Source organism: Ips typographus, linkage group LG12, assembly GCF_016097725.1.
Source record: "Ips typographus isolate SLU linkage group LG12, UJ_Ityp_2.0, whole genome shotgun sequence".
NCBI classification, from domain to species: domain Eukaryota; kingdom Metazoa; phylum Arthropoda; class Insecta; order Coleoptera; family Curculionidae; genus Ips; species Ips typographus.
Genome location: NC_138433.1, coordinates 9,944,221 through 9,961,136, shown reverse-complemented (window position 1 = coordinate 9,961,136; position 16,916 = coordinate 9,944,221). Strand labels below are relative to the sequence as shown.

The 16,916-nt window shown below is 35.8% G+C and overlaps 2 long non-coding RNA genes across 2 annotated transcripts in view; both read left to right on the top strand.

Annotated features, from left to right (window-relative positions):
- The window catches only part of LOC145736461 (uncharacterized), a 144,365-nt gene that overhangs the window by 97,284 nt on the left and 30,165 nt on the right, over window positions 1-16,916 (top strand). The window lies entirely within an intron of this gene.
- LOC145736496 (uncharacterized) lies at window positions 7,668-13,799 on the top strand. Its single transcript, XR_014179981.1, has 2 exons — window positions 7,668-8,228; window positions 13,152-13,799. It is a non-coding gene; the product is annotated as an uncharacterized LOC145736496 (long non-coding RNA).

Sequence of the window (16,916 nt, the reverse complement as noted above, 5' to 3'; positions counted from 1 at the left end):
AAAGGCTATGGAGAGTTTGTCAAGAATTGGGATTTTATTTTTTAAGGACAAGGGCGTTAAATCAAGTCTTACTAGAAAATAGTTTTGCAGGTATTAGACATTTTGGAGCACAAAACACAAATCCTAATGCTTACCAGTTCATTTCCTCATTTAAAACTACAATGCTGAACAATTTAATTACCCCCCAATGCAACCGCAATTATGAAAGTGATGAAAACGCTATTTTAGATAACTTGCAAAACTTTTTGGAATCAGATGCCACCATAGTTCCGTTAATAGATCTCGAACCAAATGAGTTACTGTCTATAAATATTCCTGATTTCCCTGCAGATTCAGCATTGCAGAACAACACACTGTTTCCTATGTTGCTGGGTATTTAGTAAAAAAACTGAAATCTTGTAATACATGTGAAGTGTGTGCAGCAAATTTAACGACAGACCTGTTGGGTTCAGAACATTTATTTTACTTACCTTGGGACACATAATTACTTTTGTATTGCCTAAATATGGATATATATCGCATTTGTCCAAAAAAGTTAACTTACCTTTAAAAGAACATATCACTTTCAGCTGGTATACTTGTGACGAACATTTTTAAATTTAATAACAAGTAAATTCTTATCTGTTTCGACCAAACTTATAATTCGCAAATACTACGATGACATATATAGAAAATTCCAAAAAGATAGATCAAAAAAAAATTAGAAGCAAAGAAAATGAGTAAATTCAAACATTTATGATTCATATATTTTAATAATATTATGTGATATAACTAACTGCAATTGTACCTTGGCTGTTACTTATTAACGAAAAAACGTTTTTATTTTATAGTATCTAGTCATGTGTTACTTTTTGATGTAAAATAAGTTTCTATCTATGTGATTTGTATAATTTATTTCAAATATGTGATACTATGTAGTATGTATTACCCCCTTAATGTTGGATTTTGTTTCCTATTTCTACACATTATGAAAATATTACGTGTTTAAATGTTTAGACTGTTATTTTATTTAAAAAAGTGTTTCATGTTTTTTTTTTTAAAGAACTAGGTACCTTTTTAAGTTAAGCTTTGTTCTATTTTATTAGATATCTTGTGTCTTTGTTTTTTGACAAATTAAAAATTATTTAAACATTAACTACAAATTAATGGTTTAAATTAATGTTACTAATTATTTAATATTTGTTGCACATCAAAGTCTTTATTTTTACCCCTTAAGATTATTTATTGTTTTAATTTCTGCTTATTTGTGTGGAAAGCTAATTGTTCCACTTGCTATTGCTGCTGGTTCTTGATTCACTTCTTTCGTTTCGGATTTCGTTCGGATGCTATTAATCGACAACTTTTAACTGGTATGATTCATTTATTAGACAAAATACTAGGTAAATAAATGAAATACGATTAACAAACGTTGAGAATAAAGATTATTTTTTACACGCTTTTTTTTGTTGTTGTCGCTACAGAGTACGGTTAAGTTCACACCGTCGCTCCACAAGTTTGTTTTTTAGGGTTAGATCCAAACACTGACACTTCACTTCTTATGAATATTTTCGGCGTTAACATCGCCCCCGCCTTGAAAGGCTCCTCTTTCAAACTCGACTGGAAGTTTGCATAATTTGGCTACAGGCCTCTTGAGGACTCCTCCCGCAGTCCTTACGGTGACTACTCTTGTGATTCCATCAGTGCCGGGATGAAGAGAAACTATCCGTCCCAATGCCCATTTTAAAGGTGGTTTGTCTTCGATAATCACAACCAGGTCATTGATAGCAATAGGGCAAACCCTTTTGGTCCATTTGTTGCGACATTGCAATTCGGTTAGGTATTCGGTGGACCATCGCCTCCAAAAGTGTTGTTGAAGTTGCTGTATACGTTGATAATGATTCAGACGGCTTTCACGAACATCGTGTAAATTGACATCTGGTGCAGCCATTAATGGTCGGCCAATTAAAAAGTGAGCCGGAGTTATGGGAGTCAGGTCGTTGGGGTCGTTAGAGAGGGGGAACAAAGGACGTGAGTTTAAGACTGCTTCTATCTGTACGAGCAGAGTATAAAATTGCTCATAAGTGAGTATCGCGTTTCCTGCTACGCGCAGTAGGTGTGATTTAGCGGACTTTACTCCCGCCTCCCACAATCCGCCAAAATGAGGCCCGCGAGGTGGAATAAAACACCAAGAAATTCTTTCGTTTTCCAGAATTTCAGTAAGAGCAGAGCCGTTTTTATTAAAAAAGGCTGCTAAACGCTTCAATTCTGCGCTTGCACCAACAAAATTAGTGCCATTGTCCGAGTGCATTTTACATGGTTTTCCACGTCTCCAAACAAAACGCCTCAGAGCCTTTGGAGAGTAGAAGGCTTCCGTTGTAAAGTCCGAAACAAGTTTGAGATGTATTGCCTTAGTGGCAAAACAGACAAAAACACTAATGTAAGCCTTACTAACCTTACATCCTCGACCATTTCGGTCTTTTATGAGAAACGGACCGGCGTAGTCTCCGGCTGTATTATAAAATAGTGGTGCTGGTTCAATGCGCTCTGAAGGTAAATTACCCATGACAGGTGTCAAGTTTTTTGGCCGCGCTCGATAACATCTTATACACTTGTGAATGGTTTATCGGGTTAAACTTCGACCTAATAACGGCCAGTAACTCTGACGTACTGATGAAAGTGTAAGTTGTGGCCCACTATGAAGTAGTCGGATATGTTCACGTTCAAAAAGCATTTTTGTAATCCGATGCTTCGAACTAAGAATAATAGGATGTTTTTTAGCATATTTAAGATTCGCATTGGCCAATCTACCACCTACTCTTAGTGTACCCTGATGATCTAAAAACGGACTAAGTGGCATTAACTTGCTTTTAGGATTGATGTCATTGCCGGAGGCTAGTGCAACTATTTCTTCACCGAAAGTTTGCTTTTGAGAAAGACCTGCCAAAACCAGTGAAGCTTCTTTAATTTCAGTTGCCCGCAAACATCCGAAGGTTCTATCTATCTTTTGTTTTGAACAGTTCCTTATGAACCTAATACAGCAGGCAATTACACGTTCTAATTTGGTCAAAGATGAATATCGCGTAAAATCTATGCTATCAGTTACTAAGTTTATGTTGAGTAAGATTGCAACCTTACGCAACTCAGGTAAATCACGAGCAGTAGGAAGAGTTTGAGGCCAATGTTCTTCTGACAGTAAAAGCCAGTTGGGTCCCTCCCAATAAGTATTGAGAAATAAAAGCTCTTGACAACTAATGCCACGTGAAACACAATCGGCTGGATTATCTGCTGTTGGTACATGACGCCAGCTGCTAACCTGGGTAAGTTCTAAAATCATAGAGATTCGATTTGCCACAAAAACTTGCAGTTGATTTGGCTCCATGCGAAGCCAACCTAAGACGATGGTGGAATCAGTCCACAACACGATTCTGTCGATGGATATGTCGAGTGAATTAAGTATTTTAGTGACTAGATTTGCCAAAAGAAGAGCACCATTTAATTCAAGTCTAGGAATGCTTTGAGTTTTAAGGGGGGGTTATTCCATGACTTTAAGTACACACACGCTCCATATGCTTGAGAAGAGGCGTCACAAAACCCGTGTATTTCATTACGAATTACGTTTCTACAAGTAATTTGTCTGGGTATTTTCAAGTTATTTAATTATGTTAGTTAATTATTTTATAAGTATGAAGGTTGTCACGAAAGTTTAGCCATCTTGTATGTAGAGGCTGCGTTAAAGAATGATCCCAGTCCAACTTTTCTAACCAAATGTCCCGTAACAACAATTTTGCTCTAATAATACAAGGGCTCAAGAGTCCCAAAGGGTCAAATATTTGTGATATTTCGGAAAGAACATGACGCTTGGTGACATTCTTGCTAAACTTGTTAGTGATATTATAAAAAAAGTAATCATCATGGCCGTTCCAAAACATACCCAGGGTTTTAGTATTTTCATTGTTGCCAAAATCAATGATCTCTCTTTGATCTCCAGTCTGAAATCCCTGAGAAACGCGAATAGAATTGCTAGCCCACTTTCTTAAATGAAAGCCTGCCTTTGAAAGAATGACAGATATCTCGTTAGCCAGAAGAATGGGTTCTTCTTCTGTGTCGGCGCCCATGAGTAAGTCGTCTACATAAAAGTTCCGCTTAATGATTTTTGAAGCCTTAGGATGACTTACTTCAGTTTCTATTCCTAGTTGAAACAAACACCTGATTGCCAAGAAGGCAGCGGACGCGGTTCCCTATGTTACAGTATTCAACTCGTAAACTCCAATAGGCTCGTCCGAGTTGTCTCTCCAAAGTATGTGCTGTAATGGTATCTGCTCCTTTACTACTCGACACATTCTATACATTTTTTCGTCAGCATACTACTATAGTATGCTGACGAAAACTGATTAGAACGGAAAATAAATCAGATTGTATAGTAGGACCAACCAGCTGTAAATCATTGTGACTGATTCCGCTACTACTAGGACATGAAGCGTCGAAGACCACTCGAAGCTTAGTTGTTGAACTCCTTTCCTTAACCACTCCATGATGAGGCATATAATAATTGTAATTGCCTAGATGGGGACTATCAACCTTACTCATATGACCTAACGTTTGATATTCGGTGATAAACGTATGATATTCTTGTTTAAAGTGATCGTCCCTGAGATCTACGCTCTAAGTTTATGAAACGCTTTTTAGCGGTTTCAAACGAGTCTCCTAATCTACCAGGGTCATCTTTGAGAGGTATAGTAGCTAAAAAATGTCCGTCTTTGTCTCGTTTAAAGGTATTTTGAAAATGTACTTCACAAAGTTTCTCATTCTGGGAAAGCGGCTTTGAAGTTTCTACTTCCTCTAGTTCCCAAAAACGAGTTAACCCTTTGTCAATATCGATGCTCCTGCTTAAATTGCATTGAACTAAGTTAGTGCTAATTGAAGCTATTTGTCCAGCTACTATCCACCCGAGTTTTGTCTTTTGTAAATACGGCCCTGAATTTCCTAATTTGATCTGTCCAACACAAATTAAGTCCCAAAAACAATCTGCACCTAAAAGCATGTCTATGGATCTGGATACACTAAACTGTGGATCTGCTAATTTAATGTTATTAGGTATTTGTAATATGCTTGGGTCTATTCGAAAGTTTGGTAGGCATCCTGTTATGTGGGGCACTACCAAACATGAAGTTTTCGTAGAAAAGTTGCTTATTTGTGATTGTACAAGAAAACTTGCTTTACCTGATACTTTTGACTCGCTTCCATTCAAACCACCAACACGTATATTTACTGGTTCACAAGAAATCCCTAATTTGTTTAAAACATTCAATGTTACAAAACTGCTTTGTGAGCCTGCTGTAACATAGTTAGTTGAAGTTGTAATAGTTCATTGACATGCATAGCTAAGTATTCTTATTAATCGTATTGCATCAATCGGTTCGCTATTATAAGTATTTTATGTATACACAGCAACCTATATTATATTGTATGAGTAGGCATAATAGAGTACGATAAATATAAGCGATTTATTCAGCAAATATATATTGAATACAGGGAACTTGCCGGAGTATCATTTACTACCTTTACACTGCATCAAGAAGTGCTCGAAGTGTTACTGGATGGTTATTTCGATCAAAGACTTGAACCAAAACAGTGGAAAGAAAAACTTGATTACATTGTGCCAGCAGATTAGTTGTTAAATTTACATTGTTTTCTGTACAATCTATTCTATTATTTTCACAAACAAGCTCGACGCCCATACTGGCTGGATTCAAGTTACTAGAAGTTGGGATTGGCTCTTTTTCAATGTGTAAAAGTGTATGATGACGCCCCTTACAAATTCTACATGAACTGGCGACACATTGCTTGATAATGTGGTTACTTCGTAGGCAGTTAAAGCAAAGACGTATCTTAATAGCTTGATCATTTCGTTCCTTAACTGTTAGCTGCACAAATTTACTGCAATCTTGAATGTAATGATTTTCTTTACAAAATGAACATACATTTTGCTGCTTATGTCGGTCTTTGTTTAACTGCATACGATTTGCATAAGTTTTCTTAAATGAATCACTACTAGCTGAAACATGTTTACTTGATTCTAAAGTTTCCAACAAATCACTGCGCTTTTTGAGAAAAAGAAAAAATTGCTTCTAAGTCAGCATTTGGCAATAATGCCTTTTCAGTTTCCCAATATCTCAAGGTCACATCATCCAACTTTGAAAAAAGACTTGTCATTATTAAATCTGCTGCATATTAAATCCCAAGCAACATCATAGTTATCTGTTGAAAACTCTAAACTAGCTATAATTTCTGCTACACGTTGCCCTATGAATGCCCTTAGATAGTGAAACTTGTGAATGGGAGGCAAAGAATCATTCAAGTGTATTAATGAGTTAAAAGTATCTATAAACTCAATCCATTTATCATATTCACCATTAAAGGTGGAAATATGAATAGGAGGTAACTTTAGATGGTTTAAATTTGAGCTTAGATTAATATTGTTTAGAGAACCTGAACAAATTGAAACAGCACCATCCACATTCTTAGTTAAATTCTGTTTATGCAAGGTTTTAGCTCGGCTATACAAGTTATGATATTTGGAGTCAAATGATTCACGTTCACTGAGCTGTGTATCTAAGCCATTTTCATCACACAACTCCTCTATCTGAGATTGAATGTCTTCAAACTCATCTAAGATGCTTACAAAGCGTTCAACGCGTGACTCTAGTTGTTCAACCTCAAACTCATCGGTTATCTTTCGATCTGCATACTTTGTTTCTAGTTGAACTAGAAAATGGTCAACTTTGCTTTTACTGAAGCCCTTTTCCTAAATAATGTTTCAATTGCCGCCATTTTATGTTTATAGGAGACACTAGATTCCACCACACCTACTGTTTTCTGATTGTTTTAAAGCTTAGATTACACGTTTAGGTATAGATGGCTAAAATACGATTTGTTTATACTCCTACACATAAAAACAGCCACTAAGTAGCGGTTAAATAGGAAAATGGAACAGACTCACGTTTAACTTGACTAATATTTGGCTGTCGAAGGACCAAAATGTTTTGATTTCTGCTTATTTGTGTGGAAAGCTAATTGTTCCAACACACTTGCTATTGCTGCTGGTTCTTGATTCACTTCTTTCGTTTCGGATGCTATTAATCGACAACTTTTAACTGGTATGATTCATTTATTAGACAAAATACTAGGTAAATAAATGAAATTCGTTTAACAAACGTTGAGAATAATAGCTATTTATGTAACCAGTTACAAAAAGATCGATTTTGTGTAACGAATAAATGTTTGTAGGGCGAGCGCAGCGAGGTCCTACAATTTGAAATCAAAACACATTTACGTTCTTTGAAGGAAATGTATTGAAACAAATGTAACAGATACAAAACACTTAAAACACAGTTGAGTGTGGAACACACTATAACTAACGTAAATGGTCTGGCATACAAGGACGAAACTTTGGCCTAAGTATGCCATGGATGGGAATTAAACTGCGTAGCTTTATTATACTAAAAACTAAAATACAAATATTGAGATATATATTTTATCTTAGAAACTTGATAACACGAAAAAACTAACAAAAAAAAAACGTCTTACCCTACTGAGATCTTTACAATCACAGAACATTTGCCTAGCCATATGAAGACTAGATCCAACTTACAAACTATTTGAGAAATAGCCGAATAATATTAAACCTAATAGGAACTGTTCAGTAGTAGTAAGCATGAGATATGCGATATCTGAGGACGTGGCAACTGCGCAAGACAGTCTCCACGCATTACCGAGACAAGCCACACGGCGCATTTTTCGTTCTTAAATAAATCAGTTAAAAACCAGTTCAGGGGTGTTTTTAACCACCAATTCTTCACCTAAAATCATTATACCACAACTATTTACATGGTCCTTCGAGCAAAATATCTATAACGGTTGAAGAATCTAGTGAAATCACAAAAATCAAAGTAAAATTCGATGTACGACGGCCATTGACGAACATCGGATCCAGCTAGCAACACAGAAGGTCGGCGACGGCGACGCGACGTGACGAAGTTACAATCGTCCAACTGAACTAAAATCACAAACACAGCACCGCACATAAGCAGAAACGGCAACGACGATCAGCCAGACGTATGGTTCGACAACACCGTTGAAACTACGCAGGAAAATATTCCGTCTTGGATGCAATCGCCGAGTTCACAAACTAAATAGCGAAGCAGGGCCGATTCACACGGAATTCAAGGTTAGGTTATTCGCTATTGAGGGTAAGTGTGGCCGTATAATTGTGAATAGCTTACTATTTTATACACATTCTCATTTTATCACACAAATCAAATTAAGAAATACCTTTATTTTTATCTTAATTGTTAATTTCTCAAATAAATCATGGAACGCACTGTAGATGAAGAGTTAAACAAATTAAAATCTCTTCGCCGTATAAACATCGCTCAAATTAATCGTTTTGAAACTTTTTTAAATAATATTTCAAGTACAGATAACAAAATCGAAGAAATCAAGATTCGACTGCAAAAGCTAGACGATGAGTGGTATGCCTTTCAGAAAATTCAGTGCGAAATTGAATTAAATTCAGTTGATAATTTAGATAGCGAACTTGAAGAGAGACAGTTATTTGAAGACAAATATTTCAGTTTAACTTCTTTAGCACGTACTTTAGTAGAAGATTTTCAAGCGGGAACAAAAGTAGAACAGAAAGTTGAAATTAGTCATGACAATGTAAATGTAAAACTTCCTCTTATAAATTTACCTAACTTCTTTGGTACTTATGAAGGGTGGTTACCATTTCGAGAAGGGTTTACTGCTTTGGTACTCAGAAATGAATCGCTAAATAACGTACAAAAATTCTATTATTTGCTTTCATGTTTAAAGGGCGATTCCATGCAAGTAATTCAATCTTTAGAAGTAACAGATAATAACTTTCCTGTAGCTTGGAAATTGTTACAAGAACGTTATGAAAATCACAGAGTAATTGTTCACTCGCATGTAAAAGGAATTTTTGAACTTCCAACTATGACTAAAGAAAATCACAGTGTTTTAAGAAAAATCATTGATACATTTCAAAAGCACTTTCGATCGCTTCAATCTTTGGGGCAACCGGTCGAACAGTGGGATACACTTTTGATTTATATTATAAATAATAAATTAGATTTTCATTCTAGAAAAGAATGGGAAAGTTCAATTAAAACAAATGAGGTTCCAAATTTATCAACCTTTATCGATTTTCTAAAAAATAAAGCTCAATTACTAGAGACATTAAACACAAAAGAACATAAAAATATATCAATTTCACACGAAAAACCTATAAAATGTAATCACGTTACCACCACTGAAAACAATCACACACATGTACACTCAGATCGATCCAGCATAAAATGTAATTATTGCAAAGATTTACATTTTACTTTCAAATGCGAAAAATTGTTGAGCATTGATCCAAAGCATCGTTATGCTGAGTTAAAGAAACACAAAATTTGTAGTAACTGCTTGAGATTGGGGCATTATGTGGATTCTTGCAGAAGCGAACGAACATGTTTAAAATGCAAGAAAAAACACAATACTATTTTACATGTAGAGAATTGGATCTCGCCCGGAAACCAATTGCCCAAAGATCAAGAAGCTTTGAATCAAAATGCTAACACAATCACACATGAAGAAAACACAACAAATTATCATGAAAATGCATCACTACATTCAAATACGCAAAACACACAAATTTTGCTGTCTACAACACAAATGTATCTAAAGGATGTAACAGGCCAATTAATAAAATGTAGAGGTCTTTTAGATTCTGGATCTCAGTCTAACTTTATCACCGAAAGGTTATTTAAAAAATTAAATCTAAACTCTACAAAAATAAATTTGCCAGTTGCGGGTATAAATCACTCAATCACCAGTATTACTCACAGAGCCTTGGTACAACTTTCATCTCTCGATTTAACCTATTCAGTTGATCTTCCTTTTCTTGTGATTCCAAATATAACTGGAAATATTCCTCAAAGTCCTTTTGATCCACGGATTCTAAAACTTCCTACCGATGTGGTTATATCTGATGAAAGCTATTACAAACCAGGTGAAATCGACGTATTACTAGGTAATCAAATATTTTTCTCACTTCTCAAAGCTGAACGTCTTGAAATTGGAGACAATTTGCCCATTATTTTACAAAACACCAAATTAGGTTGGATCATAGCTGGTCCTCTTAGTCCTACTTACTATTGGGGTCCAACTTGTTCTGTCGCAACACTAATGAACAAAGATCTTATAAAAGATCAGCTAGAGAAATTTTGGCATATCGAAAACGTTTCGACAGATCACACTAAATTCTCAAATGAGGAATTAGAATGCGAAGTAGATTTTCGCGAGCACTTTTATAGAAACGAAGAAGGACGATGCGTTGTTAAAATGCCATTAAAGTCCAATTACACTCAACTAGGAGAGTCTTTCTCAATTGCTCTCAAACGATTTAACTTAGTAGAATCAAAATTATCAAAAAACCCAAAATTACATCAACAATACAGCGATTTTCTTCAAGAATACGAGAACTTAGGCCATATGACCCCGATAACTTCTCAATCCTTTAAAACAAAAGAAATTTGTAATTACTTACCTCACCACGCTGTCGTCAGAGAATCTAGTTCTACTACTAAGCTTCGTGTTGTATTTGACGCTTCGTCAAAGACATCGTCAGGACTATCCCTGAATGATGTTTTAAAGGTTGGACCGTCGATTCAAGACGATCTGTTTAGCATTATAATTCGAATGCGCACTTATAATGTAGTTTTGACGGCTGACATCACAAAAATGTACAGACAAATTTTAATCGATGAATCACAAAGAAACTTACAAAGAATAATTTGGAGAAAGAACCCTCAAGACCCTTTGATTCACTATCAACTAAACACGATAACTTACGGGACCGCTAGTGCTTCATTTTTAGCAACCAGATGCTTGCATGAAATTGGTATTCAAGCTAAAGATGAAGAACCGTCGGTGAGTGAAATCATTTTGAAAGATTTTTACATGGATGATCTTATCTGCGGAGCTCCAGACATAAATACAGCCAAGGAAATCAAATTCAAAATAGAAAATCTGTTAAACCAGGCTGGTTTACCATTAAGAAAATGGTTATCTAACAGATCAGAAATTTTCGATAATTGTTCTGAAAGTTCTTCACAATCTCATTATCTAATTTCGGCTGATAACGAAGTAAAAACTTTAGGTATTATCTGGAATCCTAATAGCGACGTTTTTAACTTTAGTTTAAAAAGTTATGATCAATCAAACTCTTTAACTAAACGAGAAATATTATCTTACATAGCAACTATATTCGACCCTCTGGGTGTGATAAGTCCTAGTGTCGTAATTCCGAAGATATTTCTTCAAAAATTATGGAAGTGCGAAATTGGATGGGACGAGCCAATATCAACAAAAATGGCTTCTGAATGGCAAGAAATAGTAACAAGTTTTTCTAACATTAATTCAATAAACATTTCTAGACCAGTATTTCCACAAAACACCATTTTAATTACTTTACATGGTTTCAGTGACGCTTCCGAAGTGGCCTTCGGAGCATGCATTTATGCTGTTGCTACAGATAACACAGGAAACATTTCATCAAATCTGCTTTGCTCTAAATCACGTTTGGCTCCTGTTAAAGTTGTAACTCTACCTAGGTTGGAGTTATGCGCTGCGCTATTACTTGCTGAGCTTATGAGTAAAATAAAATCAACACTAAGAATACAAATTCAGCGCACTTATTATTGGACAGACTCAAGTATTGTTTTGTCATGGTTGAACGCTTCTCCCGACAAATGGAAGATATTCGTGGCTTATAGAGTAGCAAGTATTCAAGCTCTTACCGAGATGAACAGCTGGCGACACGTAAGTTCTGGTGAAAACCCAGCTGATGTTGTTTCTCGAGGTCAAAGTATCAAATTATTAAAGGAAAATAATCTGTGGTGGCATGGACCATCTTGGTTACTCAAGGATGAAAAATACTGGCCTGACGAATACATTGTAAATATAGAAAATATACCCGAAGTTCGTAAAAATAAAATTAATTTAACTTACTTAGTAACGCAAATTGATAACTCGATATTTGAAAGATATTCAAGTTTTTCTAAACTTTTACGAGTCACAAGTTATGTCTTGCTTTTCATTAGAAGATTGAAAAAACAAAAACCTTTGGAAGTGACTCTTACATCAAAAGAACATGATGAAGCTTTAATTTGCTTGTGTAAGTTAGTTCAACGGGCTGAGTTTTCACACGAACTAAGTGCATTACAAAAGGGTAATGCAGTTTCAAAAAAGAGTAAGTTGACATCTTTGACACCTTTCTTAGACAAGGATGGAGTTATTAGAGTAGGGGGACGATTAAGTAATGCGATCATTCCATATAATGCTAAACATCCCATCGTCTTACCCAGCAAACATGCGTTTACAAGTCTTTTAATTAAACACGAACACTACAAACATTTACACGCTGGTGCTCAACTAATTCTTTCACGTATTCGAACTCAGTTTTGGCCTATTGATGGAAGAAACGCAGTTCGCAGTGTTCTTAGGAGCTGTGTAGTTTGTTTCAGAGCCAATCCCCGTCCAGCTTGTCAAATCATGGGCGATTTGCCAGCGTGTCGTGTAACAACTTCCAAAGCATTTTTAAACTGTGGAATCGATTATGCTGGTTATTATCACATAAAGGATGGTAAATTACGTTCAAAAAGGTTTATAAAATGCTATCTTTGTATATTCGTGTGTCTGACTACCAAAGCAGTTCATGTCGAGTTAGTAACGGATCTCACTACTGATGGTTTTATGAACGCGTTCAAACGATTTGTTTCTCGACGAGGTTTGTGTAAAAACTTATATACTGATAACGGCACTAACTTTGTGGGTGCTGCAAATCATCTTTTCGAGGTTAGTGAGTTAATAAAGAAGGCACCACAAGACTCTAGATATGCGTCTTATTTTGAAAATAATAAGATAAATTGGCATTTCATACCAGCTAGATCCCCACATGTTGGCGGCTTGTGGGAAGCTGCAGTAAAATCGTTCAAATTTCACATTAAACGCGTGATGCTAGATTCTAATTTAACCTTTGAAACTTTTTACACTTTATTGACACAAATTGAGGCTATTCTCAATTCACGACCATTGCAACCTCTATCTAGCGATCCGACCGACCTAGAACCCCTAACACCAGGCCACTTCTTGATTGGAAGTGCCTTGATTTCCGTTCCTCAGGAACACGTAGCTGAAATCGCATGTAATCGCTTAACGATGTACAAGCATCTACAAAAAAGGCTTCAAGGATTCTGGAAGGTTTGGACAAACGACTACTTAAATACTTTACAACAACGCGCAAAATGGCGGACAGATGCAGACAATATTAAGGAAGGAACCTTAGTTATTGTCAAAGAAGACAATGTTCCACCAATGAATTGGCAGATGGCGCGATTGATAGCTGTGCACCCCGGAAAGGACCAAAAGGTTAGAGTGGCGTCAGTGAAAACTAAAACAGGTGTTGTGAAAAGAAGTATTCATAAGTTGTGTCCACTACCAGTTATTGACAATTGTGACTAATTTAAGTAAAATAATCTTTGTTAGCTTTAGTCATTTTGAAGAAATTTTGTCATTAGTTGTAGTTTAGATTTGTTTGAAACACTTAGTATTTCAAGGCCGGCGCCATGTTCAGTAGTAGTAAGCATGAGATATGCGATATCTGAGGACGTGGCAACTGCGCAAGACAGTCTCCACGCATTACCGAGACAAGCCACACGGCGCATTTTTCGTTCTTAAATAAATCAGTTAAAAACCAGTTCAGGGGTGTTTTTAACCACCAATTCTTCACCTAAAATCATTATACCACAACTATCTACAGGAACTAAATTAATACATCGATGTACCAAATAGGCTACCCCGCTTCTGTACCACGTTGGCCACGCTTCCAGAACAATCTAAGAGCTTTCAAGACTGTTTAAAAATTTCTAGAAGCTTTTAGTAATTTCCACAAGATTCTGGACCAATCTAAAAACGTTCAAACGTTTCCAAAACAACCCAAAAGCTATCCAAACTCTCTAGAAGCTTCCAAAATCGTCTAAAAACTCTCTAAGAAGCTTCCAGACATTTGTAGAAGCTTCCAAAAGCTTCTAGATTATTTTTTACACGCTTTTTAACTAAACGTAATAGAAAAAGACTGACTACGCCATTGGATTCTACGTCAAAACTTCTACCGGAAACCGTTTTTCCTTTTTTGATAACTTTAATAGCAAATGAAATACAAAGGAGGTTCCAAAATGACCATTTTTCAAAAACCCCCCGTATCTTTGAAACAAAAGAAGTTTGCACAGCCTACTTTTCGCCAGTCATCTCAGCTCAGATAAAGAGATCAGAACACGTATGCTACTTTTTTTCTATCTATTACCGTTTTCTCTGTACCCCGTAAAACTATCGAAAATGCACCCTGTACAGGCGCAAAAAAATCAATTCCGTTTCCCACATCTCAATATTCCCAATCTCCTATGTCCAGGGTGCTCTTGGACACCTGGTATACAGGGTGTTACAAATTCATTGAGGCAACGTTGCTCATTTTATTGCTAAATAATTTGGCAAAAAAAAATTCAAAATTTTTTATTACATCCGGAGTAAATTCCAAAATAATCATTAATAAAGTGGTAAAAAACAAATAGAAATTTGACTTTTTCGGTTTTTGTCGGAAATCTCCGGATGTAATGAAACGTTTTTGAATTTTTTGTTAGGTATTCAGCTGAAATCGGTTAAAACACGTTGACTTTTTTTATGTTCTTGTCGTTATGTTCAGATACGGGGGGTTTTTGAAAAATGGTCATTTTGGAACCTCCTTTGTATTTCATTTGCTATTAAAGTTATCAAAAAAGGAAAAACGGTTTCCGGTAGAAGTTTTGACGTAGAATCCAATGGCGTAGTCAGTCTTTTTCTATTACGTTTAGTTAAAAAGCGTGTAAAAAATAATCTAGAAGCTTTTGGAAGCTTCTACAAATGTCTGGAAGCTTCTTAGAGAGTTTTTAGACGATTTTGGAAGCTTCTAGAGAGTTTGGATAGCTTTTGGGTTGTTTTGGAAACGTTTGAACGTTTTTAGATTGGTCCAGAATCTTGTGGAAATTACTAAAAGCTTCTAGAAATTTTTAGACAGTCTTGAAAGCTCTTAGATTGTTCTGGAAGCGTGACCAACGTGGTACAGAAGCGGGATAACCTATTTGGTACATCGATGTATTAATTTAGTTCCTATTAGGTTTAATATTATTCGGCTATTTCTCAAATAGTTTGTAAGTTGGATCTAGTCTTCATATGGCTAGGCAAATGTTCTGTGATTGTAAAGATCTCAGTAGGGTAAGACGTTTTTTTTTTTTGTTAGTTTTTTCGTGTTATCAAGTTTCTAAGATAAAATATATATCTCAATATTTGTATTTTAGTTTTTAGTATAATAAAGCTACGCAGTTTAATTCCCATCCATGGCATACTTAGGCCAAAGTTTCGTCCTTGTATGCCAGACCATTTACGTTAGTTATAGTGTGTTCGAAGAACGAGCCAGAATGTTTATTATTAGAACTTTAAAAAAGTTCTTATAATGAACTTTTTTAAAGTTCTAATAATTAATTTTTTTTTAATGTTTTTTAATGTATATGTTAACTTAGAACGTGTTTGAAACACTCTTTGAGAAAGAAATATAATATCAATCTTTTTCACGTGACATGAGGCATGATCCAATGATATTGGTTGGGACATTAAAACTCATATTTTTACGGAGTGAAGTAGTAGTCCTAATAGTAGTATGTTACTCGCAGTGGAGGTGCGGAAGGGGTAAAAAAATACGCAACCTTCTCTACAATATATTTATTAGACCCTCAAACTGAGGTGAAAGTTAAAACGCCTGACATGTTTCGAGCATATAGATGCTCATCTTCAGAGGCTGTAAAAATCTTAATCTACTACCGCATAAGTGGAAAACGTACCTTAAGTTTGGTAAATATTTTATATTGTAACTTCTTTCTAGACGGGGATGATGTACCTGATAAAATTATTTTGTACCTTCCTTGCGATTAATCTCTTGGTTTTCAGTGAAATCTTGACAATTCGTCGTATCATTCTTGGGTAGCAGATTAATATCTGAACACTCAGGAACTTCAGTAATAGTTTCATTTAGCTTTTCATTTGTAAATGGCATATAAAACTCCTTCGGCTGTACATTTTCTCCAAAAGCTAGTTGAGCCATTAAGTATCTTGATTCTGTACTACAGCTTGGAGCATTTAAAGATGCTCTCTGAAAGTAATGTAGAACCCCTGCCTGGTGCTTACAAAAAGAGCCTAGTCTTCCTACTGAACAGCTGCAAAACCCGTTTGAAATGTCTACATCATACGTTTGTTCTGCTTTTTCGCTCGGAACAGAAAATAAATCGTTAGACAATTGTCGAATGTCTTGTTTTGGTAAATATTTTATTTTTTCCAAATACCTTTTTAGATCTTCGCAAATAATACTCTTCCATTGCGGTGCAACAGAAATCAACTAATGCAACGGCATTATATGCCTTATTCCTTGAGAGTACTATATCCTTGAATAACCTAACGCTTATCTCACTAAAGTTATTAGTTTGATGTTGTGACGCGTTTTTAAAATCCTTCTAATTACCGGCTCTAAACTCGGGCGCCACCTACTGAGTCGTTACGTGCCAGTAGGAACACGATTGCCTTCGGGCGGCTTTTAAACAGTGGAGAACGAAGTTACTGGGTTTGTGAGCTCCGCAAGGATGAGTAAAACAAACCGGTAACAAAACAACTCTCTTTATTCGGGAAAGTTACCATACGGTGAAACTTAAAACAAATCTAAAACTCCGCACGGTGCAAGAAACTTAAAAAGTACCCCTTAACCTTAAACTCCCGGTCTTATCCTAGCGAGCGCA